This window comes from Macaca mulatta, chromosome 12, assembly GCF_049350105.2.
Source record: "Macaca mulatta isolate MMU2019108-1 chromosome 12, T2T-MMU8v2.0, whole genome shotgun sequence".
Lineage (NCBI taxonomy): Eukaryota > Metazoa > Chordata > Mammalia > Primates > Cercopithecidae > Macaca > Macaca mulatta.
This window is the reverse complement of record NC_133417.1, coordinates 54,805,017-54,826,486: the sequence shown is the minus strand read 5'-3', so window position 1 is coordinate 54,826,486 and position 21,470 is coordinate 54,805,017. Positions and strand designations below refer to the sequence as shown.

Here is a 21,470-nt window from a genome sequence, read left to right as displayed (position 1 = left end):
GGTAAGGACTACAAACAAATCCTGTTGGTTTTTCTTACTAATTGTTCTAAGTAAGCACCCATGTAATAGCAGCAAAATATATCGAAAAATAACACATATAACAGACACCAATGCATGGAATTTCAAAGCATTGGAATGTGTCTAATCCAAGCATTTGCATGCTGTCCATCTTTCATCTGCTGCAAAAATGAATCCTTTGGTTAGAAGTGACTGTAACAGAACAAATATCATTTGAGACTCTGCCAGCACTACAAACAACTACCAATTCTATAATGTAGTCTTCTTCCTCCTTTATCTCCTTCCACAAAAGAAACTAAGGCAGCAAGCAGGATACATCCAGCTGAGCTCCCTGGGAGGAGACCTCTCTTCTATAATCAAACTCAACAGAAACAGGCCCTTGCTTCTGGGACATCAAACATGAAGAGGCTCCTGTTCTGCAGAAAATAAATAAGCAGATATCAAAGATTTGTAGAAATTTTGATTAAGACACTTTCTCAGTCTTTCCACATAGCAGACACTGCACTACTGACATGTGCTGTAGCTAGAATTGAGCCTGTGGACTTTTATCTTTGCCTTTGAATTCTGTTATATTGACATTAATTTGGACACTTAATAAAAAATTAAAATAGGGATCCTTGCATGAACCTAATCTTTGACTCAGAAACCTCATTTATATAATATTATTATTTTTTTCTGTCACCTCTTTCCTCAAGAATGAGGCTCAAATTCCTTGCAGAAATTGAGAAATCAATAATGCCTAATCAATAATTATTTTACTCTGGTGAAATAGCAAGGCAATGTTTCCTTGCCCAAGGACATCATAGCACATAGTACCATAATGAAAAGAATGTCTAGTAAAAAAAGAAAAAAGAAAGAAAAAAATACAATTTGCCTTATTCTTTCAACTATTCATTTAAGTTTCAAGAGTCAATCAGTGAGTAACCAAACCTGAAAGTTATGCAGAAGAATTCAAATGATTAACATTAGACCTATCAGGGCACACTTCCAGCCAGAGCCTCTTGGATAAGAGTACCATAAAAAGTTAAAACTTTTCATGGAATATAAAAGCCTATATAGAAACTGAAGAACTTGAGTAATATAATTTCATTCCATTTATTAATTTCTCTAATTTCCACTTTGTTTTGCTGGGGTTGATTTTGCTGCCAGATTCTTTTGTCTCTTTCTTATGGTTGTCATCTTCACTCCCATGGCTCTGTACCCATGTAACATAGCAAGCAGATCTTTGAGGAAGAAATTATACCATGCTTCTGAAAGCCCAAAGACACATTTCAGTGTACAGGCATGTTGACCAACAGAAGTTCCCATCCTGAAAATTTTAGTCTTGATTACCTAACTATTCCTAAAAAGTATGCTCATAATTTTCCCCCCAAACTCATCCATTTACCTGCCATAGTCACAATCTACTTGGTCTACAGATCTAGTATCAACTAGAAGATAGAGCAATTATGATAAGGAAAAGACCCAAGTGATTACTACATGCTCATAGCATCTTAGTAGCCTCACTATTAACAAGTGTTAAACAAAAGCCACCATCTTAGTGTTTTACCATGACTCACACTATGAAAACTACAACTTCATTCAAGACTGTCCTCATAATCATGTTTTAGGTGACACTGATTACATGGTCTTTGATTTGATCCATGTTAAATGCCAATGTTGTATTCCTTAATTAATCTGAAGATAACTAACATGATGGATTCAATAACATACCCTGTAGACACAGAAATGCTCATTTCGCTCTTAGTAGGCACGATGGATATCCCTAAGACCTAAAGCATGATGACATTTCTCATATACTGAATTGGACGTTGTCGAGTGAAGCAACCTAACCCAGCTGAATCCATTTGCTGTATGTAAAGATCTTCCTACATAGCATGTGAATGCTGATTTTCCCCTTGGAAAACTCCTTAGAAATTTCAAAAGATTGAGTGGTTCAAGAGTCCTCCCTCTAGCCAATGCCTGGTTTTATCTGGTCAGCCAACCTTTCACTGACACAAGAGTGGTCACCAATAAATCTCAGATTGTAATTATCCACCGGCACTTCATAAGCCCTGTATACTCCTTTTATATCATCAGATCTCTTTGAGGTTTCATGAGGGTCCATGTTTAATTTAGATAAAAGATTTCTCTCTGTAGGTTTTTGAAATATGCTCGGGAGAAGGATGAGTTCATTTACTCCTAGAGCCATTCTTCACTCACTTCTTTGTTTTTCAAGTGGCATTTAAACAGTCTTTTGAGCTCTAAAGTCAAGGGCAAAAAAGCAACTTCACTTACCTCTGTGACTATAATTCAGAATCTGACACTTTTGGGTGCCTACAAGTATAGAATAGTGAGTCCTGGTATCAGTCAGAGCCAACAATAACAACACAAATCACTCACTCAAACTAAAAGGACCCAAAGTATAAATTCAAAGCAAATTGACTGGGTTGTAAGCAAAGGAAAACTTCTCATAAAGAAGAAAATCAACGTTCAGCCAATACTAATAGCATGCCAATAGTTAATAAGTATGGGAGGTGTTCAAGGACATTTCAAGACTGGTTGAATGCTAAGGCAGAATTCTTTTTCAATATGTGCCATTTTCTAATAAAAGACACTTTTCTATACCTTGACACTGAATCAAAAGTTGTTTCCTAGTAGCTAACTCAGCCTTTGGGTCTACACTTAAACATCACTTTCTTAAAGAAGCCTTCCCTTACCCTCCAACCTATATTAGAGCCTGTGTAATATGTTGCCATATAATCTTTATTTCTGCATCATGCTTACTACAATTACAATTATTTATCCAATCATCTGCCTAATTCTTATTCCCTCTGCTGGATGTAATGCTTCACTAGGCAGGAACAATGTCTCTCTTGTTTCCTGACACATAGAAAGCTGCCAATGTTTATTTATTGTATAATCAGTATTTGGAGACCGAATTTCAAGATTGATGTATCTAAAAACTTAAGAGTATTAGACCTTTATCAGACTTTAAATCCAAACTGGTCCAACTTCAATTCCAATGCAAGAATCCTCTCTTAAAGTGCTTAATTGAGGATAATCTGGTTGTTCCTTGAACACTTCCAATGAAGGATCAGTAATTTGTGAGACATGATATTCTATCATTCACTACTTATTAGAAAATACTTCTGTTGAATGCCTCCTATAACTTCTATCCATGTACCAGTTCCAATCTCAGAAACAATCTAGAAGGAATACATTCCTTTTCCTACATTAAGAGTACTTAAAATACGGCAAGATAGCCATAACGTGCGGTAGTAAGCCCTCTCTTCCTCCAGGCCAAAAGCCTTGGTCCTTTCACCTATTCCTTATACAGTCTGGTTTGGTTCTCCTCAGTCATTGTTTCTCAATCAGCTTGTGTCCGCATATGACATCCAAATCCCACAGCACTCCAAATGTGGTATGATGCAGGCAAAGTAGAGTGAAACCATTATCATCCTTGATCTGGACCCATAATTTTTTAGTGTAGCTTACCTCTGCATTGTTAGTGATGTCCTACTAAACCTATAAAAAATTGAATCCTATTGGGCTAGGCACATGCCTATAAAAGCTATGATAGCTCCTGGAAATCTATGACTTTTCTTTGCTGTATGTAAGTAACTATATTTAATTCCTATTGACTCAAAATATATGTGTGACATAGTATATGTGTAAGTGTCTTAAACAGGGCCTATGTCATAACAAAATACAGGATTTTTTTTTCCCTCTTCTTTTCCTTCTGATTTTTATTTGCCTTCAAAGCTTTTCCAAATAAAACCAGTTTTATTTTTTGTTTGTTTGTTTTAGAGATGAGATATTGTTCTGTCTCCCAGGCTGGAGTGCAGTGGTGCAATCATAGCTCTCTGTAGGCTCAAAAGACCCTCCCACAGCCTCCCAAGTAGCTGACACTACAGGAGCACATCATGACACTTGGCTGATTTTTACATTTTCTTTTTAGAGACAAGGTCTCACTTTGTTGTTGCCCAGGCTGGTCATGAATTCCTGGCCTCAAGAAATCCTCCTGCCTCAGCTTCTCAAAGTTCTGGGATTACAGGCTTGAGTCGCCATGATCAGCCCCAAACTAGGTCTTTCTATGATGTTTGATGATCGCTTCAGATGGTGGAAGTCAAAAGAATTGCCCTGGTCTGCAAAGTGTCACAATGTCAGTCTGCAAATTGTCACAATGTCATTCTTATTTTGGTAGTGGTATATTTTCCAGGCTCTTAAAACAGTGTCCAAGAAGGATGCAATAGGTCGGGTGTGATGGAGAGAGCCAGACCCTGTCTCAAAAAACAAAAACAACAACAACAAAATGAGGAGGAGGAGGAGGAGGCGGCGGCAATGCATCAACCTCTGGATCATAAGTGTCTATGGCTATTACCACAATAGCCTTGTGGTGCCTCTCTGCTCCCAACAGGGATCTGTCATATAAGCCTGTCAGAGCTCCCCTCAAAAGCTTTAGGGCTGTGAACACAAAGAAGAAACCTGCCTTGTCTATGGCTCACCTCATGTTTCTAATAAGCTTGCAAATTATACTATGAATTGTTCCAGATAGCTATAAAATGTCCATGTGTCCACACTTGGAGCTACTCTGATGCTTTATTTTACTGGGTTTATATGGCTTAATTGGTTTCTTTTCTCCTTTTCTATAAAAAAAGAACATGTAATACTTCCGTCTATTTGTTCATGTATATTATATATTGTATGTTATATATTATATACATTATTTTAATGTATATAAAATAATAAATGTCAAATACCTTTACAGGTAACAAAAGAAAAAAGTTGACTTCTGCTCCACCCCTCTCTTATCCCAAGTCCTGATTAGTACAACCCATCATTTTCTTTGTTGGAGTTGTTTTTTTCTGGCATTCACTTTGTGTTAGTCCATTTGCATTGCTATAAAGGAATATCTGAGACTGGGTAATTTATAAAGAAAAGAGGTTTATTTTGGCACATGGTTCTGCAGGCTGTACAGGAAACATAGTGCTGGTATCTGCTCCTGGTGAGGGCCTCAGGAAGCTTCTAATCATGGAGGAGGGTGAAGGGGGAGCAGATGTAACACATGCTGAGATAGGGAGTGAAAGAGAGAAGGGAACGGTCCCAAGCTCTTCTAAATGAACAGATCTTGCATGAACTAACTGAGCAAGAACTCACTCATCACCGAGGGGATGGCACTAAGCCACTGATGAGGTATATACTCCCATGATCCAGTATCACCCACTAGACCCCACCTTTAACATTGGGGATCACATCTCATCATGAGATTTGGAGGGGACACATATCCAAACCACGTTATGTCTCTTCTTTACAAACAAAATATGTACCTATATCTTGATTTTTCAGTTTTTTTTAATATTGTCTAAGGCCTTTCAATAACGCAAGAGGAGGATTTGATTCTGTTACGCAAACTTTCACTTTTATCTCTCCCTCTCTCTGACCTTCTCAACATTTTTTCAATCTAGTTATATCATCATTTTATCAAATTAGTATTTAATTTATAATCAGTTCTATAAATACTTTTTTTCTTGAGATGGAGTCTTGCTCTGTTGCCAAGGCTGGAGTGCAGTGGCACGATCTCGGCCCACTGCAACCTCCACCTCCCAGGTTCAAGCAACTCTCTGCCTCAGCCTCCCAGGTAGCTGGGATTATAGGCACCCACCACCATGCCCGCTAATTTTTGTATTTTTAGTAGTGACAAGGTTTCACCATCTTGGCCAGGCTGGTCTTGAACTCCTGACCTCGTGATCCACCCACCTCGGCCTCCTAGAGTTCTGGGATTACAGGTGTGAGCCACCACGCCCGGTCATTTCTATAAATATTTTATAGCTCATACAGACAACATACTATGTATGTATTTCCTTTGTTATAAACTTTTTTTTTTTTTTTTGAGACGGTCTTGCTCTGTCACCCAGGCTGGAGTGCAGTGGCTTGATATTGGCTCACTATCACCTCTACCTCCTGGATTCAAGTGATTCTTCTGCCTCAGCCTCCCAAGTAGTTGGGATTGCAAGCATGTGCCATCACACCCAGCTAATTTTTTTGTATTTTTGGTAGAGATGGGGTTTCACCACGTTGGCCAGGCTGGTCTTGACCTCCTGACCTCAAGTGATTTGCCCACCACAGCCTCCCAAGGTGCTGAGATTACAGGCATGAGCCACCCCACCTGGCCAACATTTTATTTGTCTTAGAGTTAGTAATTGCATCTTTTTTTTTTTTTTTTAATTTCATTTTGCTTTAAAGTAACACTAGTTCATTCACAAATTTTCAAACAGAACTTTAAAAGTATACCTTAACTATGAGAGTCGCACAAATTAGGTAAGCTTTCTTTTTAAAAAAATAATTATTTAAATTGACAAATAAAAAATTATATATATTCATAGTGTACAACATGATGTTTTGAAATATGTATACAGTGTGGAATGGCTAAATCAAGCTAGTTAACAGATAAGCTTTCAATACCTACTAGAATATTCTCCCTTGTTCCAATTTGGACTTGCTAAAACATTATTTTCCTCAGATTTTCTTTCATCATTATTCTGGAAATTCTCTTCCTCTTCCTTCTGTTTGGCCCGTGTGTTTCAGATCCCATGTTTCGCTCAGATCCCATGTTTCACTCTTTCTTGGTTTATTTCACTTTGTTGCTAGCACATCTTTCAATGGTGTCCTGGCAAAGGTTGCATGCTAAGTACATTTCTGAGATGTTGAATGACTGAAAAGTTTTCATTTCTGTCACTTTTTTTTTTTTTTTTTTGAGACTGAGTCTTGCTGTGTCACTTAGGCTGGAGTGCAGTAGCGTGATCTCAGCTCACTGCAACCTCCGCCTCTCGGGTTCAAGTGATTCTCCTGCCTCAGCCTCCCGAGTAGCTGGGTCTACAGGCGCGCGTTACCACACCCAGCTAATTTTTGTATTTTTAGTAGAGATGGGGTTTCACCATGTTGGCCAGGATGGTCTGGATCTCTCAGCCTCGTGATCTGCCCACCTTGGCCTCCCCAAGTGCTGGGATTACAGGTGTGAGCCACCGCACCTGGCCTCTGCCATTACCCTTTATTGATAATTTATCTGAATATGGCATTCCAGGTTGAAAATTATTTCCCCTCAAGATTTTTAAACATTGCTCTACTGTTTTCTAGGTTTCAATATTTCTGTTGAAAAGCTAACGCTATTCATACTTGAATTGATATAATTCTCTCCTCCACCTCTTTTTTCTTCTTCTCTTTCTCTGTTTATTTCTCTCTCTCCCCTCCTCTTTCCTTCACTGTTTCTCAGAACTTTAAAGATTTATTTTCTTCTTCCTTGATGTTTTGACATTTCATGATCCATTTCTCTAATATTGGTTTTTTTCATGGATTTTTTGTTTCTTCCTAAACTCCTGGTAAACTCTTTCAGTCTAAAAACTTGTGTTCATCAATTGTAGGAAATATATTACTGCTTCGAAAACTTTTCTCCTTTGATTTTTTGGTTTCTTTTTTGGAATTCGTATTATTCAGTTTTTGTATCTTTATGAAAAATATTATTTTCCTAAGTTTTCCTCCAAATTTTTTATTTTTTGTCTTTTGATTCTTCTTCTGGGAAGATTACCTCAAATACATATATTCTAAACTTCTAATTGATTTGAAGGTTTCGCTTAGCCTGCATGTAGTATGCAAGAGATCTATCTTGCTCAGGAATGCTCTCTTGTTAAAAGATCCTGTTCTTGTTTCGAATGCAGTATCTTATCTTACTGATAACTTCAAGGTTGTCTTGAAGTTTTAAGTTTTTTAAGTTTTATTCTTTTATGAACTTTGTTTCCTCTGAGTCCTCCTTTTCCACTTTTAAATTTTGGAGTTTGTCTTTCATATTAGAGGCTTCAAGTGTCTGGTTTTCCCTGGCCAGCAATCTATATTTAAGAATGCAGTCCTTAAAAAAAAAAAAAAAAAAGAATCGAAAACTCTGCTTGGGTAACAAAAGTTGTGGATTGATAGGTCTCTCCATGAGTGATAAGGTAGGGACCATGCTATTTCACTTGAGGAGTCCCATTGACAGTTTTTATAAGCTTTTTTATTTGATCCAATCTTCTGAGGCAAGGATAGGAACCCTCCTGCTAAATTATGCTGCCATCAGCATCCTGATAGTGAAAAAGGAAAATGGGACTCTCCAGACAGAATACAGGCTTTTATTCAGTCTTCTTTCAAATTCAGGGTGACACCTTGCCCTTAGCTTTGTCTGCTGTCCCTACAATAAAAGCCTCCCTGTACTGACTTTGCAAAAAAGAAAGAGGAACTTCTTTTTCTCTGCTAGGGTGGGACTTAGAATTCTACCTAGTTGTGAAAGCTTGGGGAAATAATCTGAGAGTCTAGTTCCTCCTTATATAGAACTTTCCACCAGTCTTCTGGATTTTGGCTTCAGTGTCTAAGCTCAGTTTAGAAGTATCTAAAATATCCTAAGACTTTGGGAATTATGTAACATGAATTGGTGGACTTGTTTTTAACATACCTCCAAAGAAATTCTTCTTTCTTAGGTGTAATTCATCAAATATTGCTTATCTATTTATTATTTTCCAAATGAAAATATTTGAATGTAAGTGTATGCCATACAAAATTAAGACATACTTATCTAAAAAATTAATTGTTTATCTGAAATTCAAATCTAACTGGGTGTCCTAAATTGTTTTCAGTGACCCAAATATGAGGGAAAGCAGGGTAAAGAAATGTTAGGAATGCTGATATTCTCATCTTACAATGTGGAGAATCAAGAGATGGTGTCTGGATTTGATAGAACAAGGAATTGATATTTTAAATATAATATTTAAATCAGGTAATAAAGTTATTAATCCAGAGTTTTTTTTAGAAATAGAACAGGATGTGAAAAGTGCTTTGAATAATATCTTCAGCTATTATAGCAGAAAGTCACTAACTTTCCGTTAGCATCTAAAGTTTAGAAACAAGAAAAGCAGCCCGAAATCATGGCAACCATCAGGAAAACTTAATGGAGAAACAATGGAATAATAATTGTTTCTGGGCACCAAAAAGTTGGTTGAAATGACATACAGAGAAGAAGACTGTGGATTTTTCATGCTACCCTTGCTGCATATTTTGCTTTTTAAAATATGCTATTAACTTAGATTAAAAATTTTACATTTGCTTTTTAAAAATGTCTTGACTGAATAATTTTACTTCTAGTACACTGTTGTGAAAGGAAAATATTGTGGACTCCCGAAATCACTAAGGAAAACGCAAGCTGGAAACTTCTTAGGGCAAATCTGCCTCCTGTTCTATTCAAAGTCACCCCTCTGCTCACCGAGATAGATGCATATCTGATTTACCTCCCTTGGAAAGGCTAATCAGAAACTCAAAAGAATGTAGTAACCGCTTGTGTATCACCTGTCTGTGACCTGGAAGCTCCCTCCCCTCGTCTGGTCTTCCTACCTTTCCTTCAACTTGTCCCACCTTTCCAGACCCCAGGAACGTACTTCTTACATATGTTGATTCATGTCTCCTGTCTCCCTAAAATGTATAAAACCAAGCTGTGCCCTGACCACCTTGGGCACATGTCGTCAAAACTTCCTGAGGCTGTGTCACGGGTGGGTCCTCAACCTTGGCAAAATAAACTTTCTAAATTAATTGAGACCTGGTTCAGATTTTCTGAGTTCACAGTATTTATTGTTATAAAGTGTCAGAAGAATCGTGCCCATAATAAGTGTATATAACCTCGGCTTATGAATACTTTCATATATATCTTAAATTTTGAAATGTAAGAGTCAGAATAGCTTAAGTTGCATGGAGAAGTGTCTACTGGAAAAATTGGATTTCTCTTTTTACTAGTAAGAAGAGACTTTTTCCTAGGGAAAATGTTGCATATGAGAGCAAAACTCCCAACAAGTGATAATAATCTTACTTTCATGAAAGAGCAGTCAAAAAAACACATTCATTTGTCTACTTCCAAAGCTTGTTACACTTACTGTCAGATATCTGAGCAATATTCCTATTTTCATTAATGATTAAATAAGTGATTGTTTCATTAGTCTTAATCTTAGGGTTTACGATAATCTAGGTTTCATGAATAAGCATACTAATTTGTCTGATTAATTTCCTTCCAGGAGTAATTTCAGTTAATAAGAGTGATAAAGGCAATACACAGAAAACCTAAAATTCCTGTAATTACTAACTAAAGTTATGAATATAAAATTATGCAATTTCCAAAATGGAAAGGATGAAAAATAATGGAGTTGCACACATCTGATAAATATGCATAATATTAAACAAACTTAATATGTAATATATGGTCAATGAATCTACTTCAAGTAACACTGGTTGACCTCACACACACAAAACTGCTGATGTAGCCTTTGTGTTCAATAATGTAAGGTCTCTGATTGCATTTTCCTGGTAATAAAGCAAATAAAATTACTGCATGCCCACTACATATGATGATTTTATAAGTAACTGGTGCTTCCTAAAAGCAAAAACATTTGCTTTGTGGACATTCAAATCTATGATGGAAGGCATATATATATCTATAAAATATTGAAACCCATTTCCACAAAGCACACATAAAATTCAACCTCTTTACCTCAGAGCCACACGTTGAATACTTGCTCTTCTCCATTGTATTTACAAAGATACACCTCAATGAAAAGAAGGAAATGATAGCAATGCTGTGGCTCCAACAAAAGTCAGAATTTGCATGAATTATTTATGCCTAAAGGTTGATCCTACTTAGGATTCATAATATACTTCACCTTATTTTACAACAGAAAGAGAAATTATGGCTCAATTTACTAAAATAATTATAATCATAATCACATCTGCTCTTGAAGACTGTCAAACAGCTCCGTAGTGTAGCACATACATTCCCTCCACTAGATTCCCTCTTTTATGAGTTAATTAAACAATTTCACAGCATTATTTGTACAACTATTCTGTATGGCATATTGTTTGTGCAGAACATTCCCTTTAATAGCTCTATTCTTCAAACAGATGTTCACTTAAATTTTTTTCTCACAGATTTTATTTACAAAACAATCAGTGAATTTATCTGACTATACTGTCACCTTTCTTTGGACTTAAAGCAGCTCTACCTCTACATTAGGAAAATCCTATTGTGCCTTTTTAATTTTGGAGGGAAAAAAAATAAACACCTTAGCAAATGTCTATGGTTAGTGGGCAAGTTTGCCAGAGCAAATTGCCCCCAAATGATGGCTACTCAATGTTACTTTGGTACTACAGTACAAAGTCATTAAGAACTTCTCTTAAAAGCATAGAAAAATAAAAATGCATGATGACACATGTCTCCACTCTATTCCTTTTGTTTTTATAAATTTTGTCTTATACTTCCAAGCATTGGACTCACTATAAACCAGAGTAAAATGACAGATTAAAGGGAATGAAATGGATGCAAGATCACTTTTTATTTATCAAAAGGCAACTGAATTAATCATATCCCAAGACATATTTTCCTGGGAAAGTGACATTGAACATTGTTATGAATTGGCTTATCTTACCAAAACATTTGAAAGGAAGAAGATACCATCTACCATATATTTTGAGGTGGAAGTTTCTCTCCCTGCATGATTCCAATGAAATTTTACAGGGTTTGAGTCCCTGACCAGGTTTGTTTTGTGCAATTCACTCAACATTTTTATCTCTTTATTATCTCCATCTTAGAGAGGTGCAAGGAGTCAACCGCATTCACGAGTGTGGATGTTGCATCTCCAGTGAAGAAGGACCATTCTGTTTTCCTTTCGTGAATAATTTTACTGCAGTGAGCTCAGAATTGCCCTCTTTTACTCTCATTTACATATATAGTGCTGCAGAAATAAATTTTGCCCTTGCTTTTGAACTATAAAGTAATAAATTATGAACATCTATCTAATACTTTGAAAGTTTAATCTGCATTCAGTTAGAGGTAAGTATAGTGTTGAGAAAAATGAAGAGCCCATATGTTTTCAGACATTTGTTTTTCTTTCTTTTCTTAACCAGAATCTGGTGGTTCTATTAGAATAAGAAAACTTGAAAACTTTAAGCATTAGTAAATATTTAAATTATACTTACAAAAGGAGCACCTTACAGTTTTTAGGTAAAAAATGTACAAAATATTAATTACTTTCAAGTTTTAGAACAACTGCCCCATGGTTTCCTAGCTTCCTCAGTTAATACAGAGGAAATTAAATGATAAATCTTTAATTTTTTTTAACTTAGACTTTCTAAAATTTCTGAACAGGAATGGTCTCTAGGAACATGATTTTAGAACAAGCTTATGAAATGCCATCTTGGGAAAAAGGATTTCTCAGATGAGTAACATCCTTGCATGTATTGGGAGGGCATTTCTCACTGTCATGTGAATAGTGTGCAACTGGCAGGGAGTGATGGTGGAATGGAACATGTATGACAGCCAGCCAGAAGCAGAACACCATAGTCATTTTAAAGGGAGCCCATGTAGGTACTGTTTAGAATGGCAGCAATTTGAAAACCACCTAAAATGTCTTAGTGAAAGTGGTTTTTAAAATGGCTTATAATATATCTAATAATACATATAATACTCTTTGGATATTGAAAATGATAATATAGTCATGTGCTGCATCACATTTTGGTTAACAATGGTGGTCCCATAAGATTACAAACCTGTACTTTGACTGCACCTTTTCTATGTTTAGACAGAGTTAGATACACAAACACTTGCCATTGTGTTACAACTGCCTACAGTAATCAGTACAGTAACATGCTGTACAGGTTTGTAGACTAGGAGCAACACACTATATCATCTGGCCTAGGTGTGTAGTGGGCTCTACCCTCTAGGTTTGTTAATATACTCTTTGATGTTCATGCAATGACAAACTTGCTTAATGATGTATTTCTCAGAACATATTGCTACCATCAAGCAATGCATGACTATGTATTTTTACTTATTAGCACTAAATAATGATTACTTTAGTGATTTCATAATGATTAGTGATCTCATAATGATCACTAAAGATAATAATATATTCAATTTCCTCAACAGATCATTTAGACTATGATCATTGAGACTGTATCACTTTTGGTAAGTATTGTTTTTTGTAAAATTTTTCCGCTTCATCAACACAGTAGATGACTAAAGTTTTTCAATATTGTCTTTTTAAATGTTGTTAGTATTCATATTAATAACCACTTTTTAATTTCTGAAATTGCTAATTTTTTCTCTCTTTTCTCCTGGTCAGTTTTGTTAAGGATTTATCAATTATATTAGCCTTTTCAATAACTCTAATTTGGCTGTCGATTTTCTGTTTCATATTAGTTTTCTATTTCATTGGTTTCTCAAATTTTATTTGATTGTTATAAAAACACTACTTCATTGATTTCTTATTTTTAGAATTTCCTTTTTTCTATTTCCTTTGGCTTTACTTTGCTTTTCTTGTGTTCCTAACATAGAAGTTTACAGAATTCATTTCCGGCCTTCCATTTACTCGGTAACTTTCTGTTAAGAAATATCGCTTATGTTTTTATATGATTTGCATCTGTATTGGAAATTATTTAGTTAATGAATTTTAAACACAAAGATAACAACAATATTAACATTAGGTTCCTAATAGCTGACACTTCATCAAACTATACAACAAATATTTATTGTCTGTCACAGGCCAAGAGCTGGGGACACAGTGGTTAATAAGACACAGGCCTATCCTCATGAAGCTTGTACTAATGGGGGACAAAGGATAATAATCACATAAGCAAAAAAATACATACATGAGATGATGCTACACATGCAAATGTTTATTGATTATCTACTCCTTGACAACCAGTGTTAAACGGTTGTGACTTTTGTTTAAAATTAGGAAGTGCCAGAAGAATCCTGAAATAAAGCTGCACACCTACAGCCATCTGATCTTAGACAGTCATCCAGAATAAGAATGGGAAAAAGACTCCCTATTCAATAAATGGTGCTGGGATACCTGGCTAGCCATATGCAGAATGAAACTGGACACCTATTTTCACCATATAAAAAAAATTAACTCAAGATGGATTAAAGATTTAAACATAAGTCCTCAAACTATAAGGCTCTTAGGAGAAAACCTGGGAAACACCACTTTGGACAACGGCTTTGGAAGTCCTCAAAAACAATTGCAACAAAATCAATAACTGACAAGTAGGATCCAATTAAACTAAAGCACTTCTGCAGGGGAAAAAAAACCAAACAAACAAACAAAACTTATTGGCCAGGCCCAGTGGCTCAGGCCTGTAATCCCAGCACTTTGGGAGGCCGAGTCAGGCAGATCACCAGGTCAGCAGATTGAGACCACCCTGGCTAACACGGTGAAGCCCTGTCTCTACTAAAAATACAAAAAAAAAATTAGCCGGCATGGTGGCGGGCGCCTGTAGCCCCAGCTACTCGGGAGGCTGAGGCAGGAAAATGGTGTGAACCCGGGAGGTAAAGCTTTCAGTGAGCAGAGATCTCGCCACTGCACTCCAGCCTGGGCAACAGAGCGAGACTCCATCTCAAAAAACAAAAACCAAAAAAAACAAAAAAAACCCTACCAACAGAGTGAACAGACAGTCAACAGACAACCTACAGAACAGAAGAAAGTATTTGCAAACTACACATCTGACAAAGGCCTAATATCTAGAATCTATAAGGAATGTAAACAATTGGACAAGCAAAAATCAAATAACCCCATTTAAAAAAACGGACAAAAGACATGAACAGATGCTTCTCAAAAGACATAAAAGAAGCTAACAACATGAAAAAATGCTCAACATCACTAATCATCAGAGAAATGCAAATCAAAACCACAACAAGATACCATCTCAAACCAAGCAGAATGGGTTATCATTAAAAAGTCAAAAAATTACAGATGCTGGTGAGGCAGCAGAGAAAAGGGAATGCTTATACGTTGTTGTTGGGAATGTAAATTAGTTTAGCCACTGTGAAAAGCAGTTTGGAAATTTCTCAAAGAAATTGAAACAGAACTATCATTCAAGTCAGTAATTCATTACTGGGTATGTATCCAAAAGAAAACGTATCGCTTCACCATAAAAGACACATGCACTTATATGTTCATCACAGCACTATTCACAAAAACATGGAATCAACCTAAGTGCCCATTGACAGTGGATTAGATGAAGAAAATGTGGTACATATACACTGCGGAATACTACACAGCCATAAAAAAGAATAAAATAATGTCCTTAGCAGCAACCTGGATGCAGCTGGAGGCCATTATCCTAAGTGAATTAATGCAGGAACAGAAAACCAAATATCACATACTCTCACTACTAATAGGGAGCTACACACTGGGTACTAATGGACATAAAGATGGCAACAATGGAAACTGGGGACTATTAGGGGTGAGAGACATGGGAGAAAGGGTTGAAAAACTCACCGTTGGTTACTATGCTCAGCACCTAGGTGATGGCATCATTTGTGCCCCAAAACTCCATATCATGCAATATACTCATGTAAAAACTTGCATGGCAAAAATATATATATATAACTATGCTAGAAGATAGGCATTATTATCTACATTTTACAAAGGAAACAGCTAAGACTCATTAAGACCAGGTAATGAAGTTTATAAGCAAGGGACAGGTAGAGTCTCCAAATATCATATTCTTTCCACTTCATCACTTCTTTCCGAAAACCATGTATTTGCTTAAGGGCTCCTCCCTACATCCTATTATTTTCTATGATTCAAAGATAGTTATAAGCAGCAGGCAACAGCAGATATTTCCAATGAACACTGTAATAATCGAATTGGTCTTTTGGTAGTGGGACTAACATTCAAGGTTTGATTTGTGGAATCAAAATGGTGGAATGGAAAAACCGGAGGACATTCGGTTATTTTATTTACTTCTATTATTTATAGATTGGTCACAAGCAGGATGGGAGGCAAATGTTTAAATGATTAGTGTAAAGCTATAAGAACAAAACAAATCACATGCCTCAGAGAGCAACTATATTTTTACAGAAGACTCACATTAAATAAACGAGCATTTCTCTCCACCTTAAAATTAAAAATATTGTTGTCAAACATCTTTTCCTCCTTTCCTAAATGGTTACTTGTTTCAAGCTCCTTTTTATGCATATCCCAGCTCTTCCCTACCGAAAGCTCCACAAATAAACAAAAGACACTGTAGAGGCTCTATCTCCAAACAAGCTCCTAGCAGGAATTTCAAACTGCTCTGTTGTTTGTTTCCCTTTGCTTCGCTGCTGCAAGCAGACAGCAGACAGTCGGCCCAGCTTTGCCTGCAGCAGAAGAGATTGAACAAAGAAATCCCAGGGTCCAAACTGTTCAAAAGACTTTCTGCAAACACTTCAGGGCCAGTGAATTTTCAAAACCTGTGCCTTTTGCTTTAATATTAAGAAGGGTCAGGATGAACACCCAACTGGATGCTGGAGGGTTGACAGAATGACAATGACTGAAGACAGAGGAGGATTCCTATAGCCTCTTGAGAGGGTCCGAAATGCAGGTGGGGGTGCACAGGTCAGCCATGAGGAATATTTGTGAATAGAAAGAAAAAATATGGTATTTCTTTGTCATACACAAAGTCCCCTCTTTCAGATTTCTATTCCATAGGTAACTAACCTAATTCAACATTTATCACCCATGGCTGCAACCTAGCTTCCTCTCTGATCGGTTTAGTCTATAGGGTGAATGCCGCTTAAAAACCATCAAGGTGACAGAAGAACTGTGCCTAATTAACACTCTCCTAATACTTCAGCAAATAACAAGCCTGCTGTGGGGGAAAAATGCATTCACACTTCCTTATCAAATTAGGGCCAAAAATGCTCCTAATTAGCTAAAATCAATTAATGTGACAGCAAAATGAATGTATTTATACTGTCAGCTAAAGGTATAGCCAGACAAGTGGGAAATACATAAAGAAGCTGCTGGAGTTTCTTCAAGCAGTTATGAAGGGGCTGATGCTTTGAGAATTTTATCAATGGCACCCAGAATCTGATGGAGATTTACCTTGGAGGCAGCCTCTGTCCTGTACTTGCAGACACCCTCGGGTGTTGTAGAACTTGGATGATTCTAATTGTGATTATTCATTAAAACATGTAGTTAGTTGGTCAACAGTCATCATGTAGATCTTGGTGCTTATTTGCAAACACATATATAAATGCATTTATATATACACAAATAAAATAGGTGCCTTAGACTACTTACTAGTAAGCTGTTTATGAATTACATTAGTTATATATTCTATAAAGCAGTCACAGCTAGTCACTATTTAGCAAACTTTTTTGCCAGGATTATACTCAGTTCAAAATGTGTTGAAGAAAAGTAATATTTGCTAAATAACTCAGGCTGGGGGTCTTGGCATTACCTCATTTTGATTCTTCTCCCCTTCTGGTCTTTTGATTCCAATGCTGAACATATTAGTTAGCTTGAAAGAACTTGTTATTAACAACACAATAAATTGTTAACAAAAATGCTCATATTACCATATGGGGTTAAATGTGATCTAAAATAGGCTTTATAGAAAGCCTAACAAAAATGCTCATATTATGATATTGGGTTAAATGTGATCTAAAATAACAATCATACTTACCATGACATCCTTCCATTCTGGACCAAGTATTTTTTTAATGGATATTTGGGCAGGTTTTACCACAAAGGTTAGCACCTTCCTTAATTATAGCTGATTCTCACTGAAATCATCATCAAAGATTTCATTTGCACTCTGCAGAGTCAGTGGACACAACGGGTGTCAGCTCTTCCCTGTTTGTGAATGGTGTTATCATCTTGGTACATTTGTTTACTTAATGAAGTGTCTGGAGGCCTCTACTGGTGTTTAGGAAAATATCAACTGAGACAGAACAATAATCGTAGAAAGATCCTAAGCAGGCAAACCTCCTTTACATATGAACTTTATTCCAAAATTTCAGTTCTCCATTCCTTGTCACTCTTTCATGACCGTAAACATTGGTAAGCTGATTATTATTTCCCAGTGTCACCTTTTCTAAGTATGCCGTACACCCACAGGATACCCTGTTTTCTCTGCTGTGGCAAATGCCACCCAGTCCCGCCCATCATAGCTGCACTAAATTGTCAGCCTGAAGATTATTTTTCCACCCTCTGTCAGTTGATATCACGTCTGAACTCCCCATTCTCCAGGGATTAGGGCAGCTTTTCCATCAAACCAGCTGTTTGCTTTGCTTTGCTTTATTTATTTATTTTTTTCCTCTAGTAATGGCAAAACAGCTTTCCTATGAATTAACAGTGCCCATATCAGATGGGAAAAACATAGGCTTCTGTCTCTTATCTGTTGTATTTCCAGTCTGGTACAACCGACAATCATAAAACACAGTGAGATGCTGCCAAGAGGAGAGATGGGTGGGAGACAATAAAATCTGGAGCAAAAAGACATAAACGTGATTATAAAATTATTTCCAAAGCGTACAAGAAGGGAAAAGGTGATTAGAATTGTGACCTTCCAATGCATCATACTTTTAGTAACTTTTCTCAAATACCAATAATAGGTCATTTCTTTCCATAATCAACTGTTTATGAAATTTATTATAATGTTTACAATATATAACTCTAGTATTCCTCCACCACTGGAAGAAGAGGGCAAAGAAAAGAGACCTATAGAGTTAAGTAACACACCCAGCAAGCTAAATTAATATATACTCATCAATGTAATCCAAAATTCAACACAAGCGCACTCTTGAAACACAAGCAAGGGAGATAATTCCTGTTGGTTAAATTGTGACATGCCTTAGGTCTACTTCTCTAATAGCAGGTCCTGAGGCTAGGATTCTTAGGCAGGATTTTGTTTGTTTGTTTGTTTGTTTGTTTGTTTTTAAGAAAATGCTCTTGAGGGGAACACAGGGAGTTAAAGAAGTAAGATGTAAAAGCTAAGCTAAGCAGGGAATTGATTTCTGGTGCACCTAGCCTCAGCCTGCTTCCATAATTGTACCAGGCTGCTATCTCCCTCCTGGAGGCAAGGCAGTAGGTATTTACCAGTCAAGAAACAACTCTTTGATACCCCTCAGCCTCCTTTGAATTAGATGGCTCCAGTTGTCCAAAGGATTTCGTGTGAGGTATTAGCAGCAGCAACAACAGCAGCCTTCAAAGGAAGCCCCAGGGTCTGAGAGAGACGTCAACAGAGTACACTAAACTATAAGATTCTTTTATGGCATTTATTAAGAACCAGTGTTCAATCTATATCAAACAAATTTTGTGACTGCCTGGGAAACTTAAAGGCTAATGAGAACCTTTAGGCCATTTGAGACATGTGTAGACATAAAAGGTTGTAACTTTCTTGACGATCTTGCCAATCCTATTTACAATCCCATTTTTCTACAAGATTTTGGGTAACAAAATCAATTGTCTAATGATTTAAAAATGACGGTACAGTTTTCTTTCAATAAAGAAGAAAGGCTGGGCATAGTGGCTCAAGACTGTAATTCCAGTACTTTGAGAGGCTGAGGCGTGTGGATCACTTGAGGTCAGGAGTTCGAGACCAGCCTGGTCAACATGGTGAAACCCTGTCTCCACTAAAAATACAAAAAGAAAAAAAAAAAAAAGTTAGCCACACGTGGTGGTGCATGCCTGTAATCCCAGCTACTTGGGAGGCTGAGGCATGAGAATCACTTGAGCCTGGGAGGTGGAGATTGCAGTGAGCAGAGATCGTGCCACTGCACTCCAGCCTAGGCAACAGAGCAAGATTCTGTCTCAAAAATAAACAAATAAATAACACAAAAGCTTTAAGTATAAGAAATACAAAACTATCTATTAATATGAGCCATGCAGGTATACTTTTTGACAAGAAAGAGATTTTCAAGTTATAAATGATATTTGGGGGTAGCTTTTACTATTTTGTAAGGGTTTCAGACTATTCTAATTCCATTTTAATTTTACTACCTATTCATGTAAAAAATAAGGTATTGGCTATTTATGAAATTTTAAAGCTGATGGAATTTTAATTAGGTAGAAAAGGAAAGCTGAGATTTCACTTACATCTCTCAAGTTCTGCTAAGGAGATCTGCTGTAACTCATGCAAGTAGCAAAATGGCACTCACTAACTTTATAGTCAATTATGTATCTGCCATAATTGAACATTTGTTATTTTAGGTAATGTCACAAAGGATTTCTGAATATGTCTTCACAGTCTCTTAAATGTTAAAGCATGATCCCCACCCTCAACTAAATGTTCTTCTGAATGGGCACTAGACCATCCTGGCTGTTGCTCAAGAAAAGATCATAGGCTATAGAATCAAGTACAGCTGGGATTTCAGATATGCTCTGCTGTCTTTGAGCTGTGTGATTTTGGATCTGTCACTTTCATCTCTCTCAGGTTGTAGAAAGCCTAGATAATATAATCTACCATCCAGAGTTACGGTCAATATTAAAGAAGATAAATATTTTATAATGATAGTACATATAATGACTCATCTTCTCGAATACCATGAAAAGACAGAAAATACATTTTCTAAAGACTTAAAAATTATTTGAAAACAGAGTTTAATGAGAAAGCCCAAACTCTGGAATTACTCTTAAAAAGCAGAAAGCTTTCAGGGATCTGTTACCTTGAAAATTCAGTCTGTGGGAACAAGTTCCCTCACTCAAAGCCAATGAATGGAAGGAATTGGAAAGGCCTTAAGGAAAACTTCCTTCTCTCTGTGTTTCTATTGAAATACCTGAGAAGATCTACAGAGATGCAAAATTTCAATAACAGCTTATTTTGTGGTAATGTTCTCATTTAAGTTATCCTGTACTGTCACATAACCTTGCATAAGAGCATTTTAAACCTCATGAAATATCTGACACATTTCAAAGCATAGAATGGAGATGGAAAACATAGTTATTGGGAAATGGAAACATTTCAAATAAGATTGTTTCTGGAAAGAGTAGCCCTGAAATTATCATCATTAAAACTACCAGAATTTTTAAAATTGCATTAATCTTTTCATGAGCAAAGAAAAACAATTAAAAATGTTGAAGATTCATTTTCTACTTATCAAAGTAGAAAATGTTCAAAGATTCATTTTCTACTTATCAGGTAATGTTATACCTAGTTTTTATTTTTAAAATAAAAATTGAATTTCTAACGATTGCCTGATTTAAATATAAAATGTAAGGCGTTGCCACATTTAAGGATAAAGGGAATTGCACCATTTGGAACTAGTACAAGGAAAGTATACACCAGTATCTCCTTGTGGTGACAGAGTCAGGGTCAAAGAATCGTATTTGCATTCTTTTGTTCTGCAAACCCCATATTTCTTCTAATTATAAGGACTCATTTATTTTCTTCCTCCATCCTCCTTAGAAATACCAAACATTAAATAACTATCCTTTGTAAAAAGTTTTCACTTGTCTAAAGATGCAAACTGATTACCACCACTTTGCATACTTGACTCACGATAGTTTGGTAAAGTTAAACCAGAAAAAACAGGAACAAGTTTAAAAGTGTTCCATGTTTGCATACTTCATAGCCACTAAAGTGTTTCAGAATGGAAAATAACTTTAAAAAATGATTTGGTAATGGTAGTTAGAGTTCCTACA

At 36.4% G+C, this 21,470-nt stretch overlaps 1 protein-coding gene across 2 annotated transcripts in view; it reads right to left on the bottom strand.

Moving 5' to 3' along the window:
• LOC144333309 (uncharacterized) overlaps positions 1-21,470 on the bottom strand; it is a 263,646-nt gene that overhangs the window by 31,057 nt on the left and 211,119 nt on the right. The window lies entirely within an intron of this gene.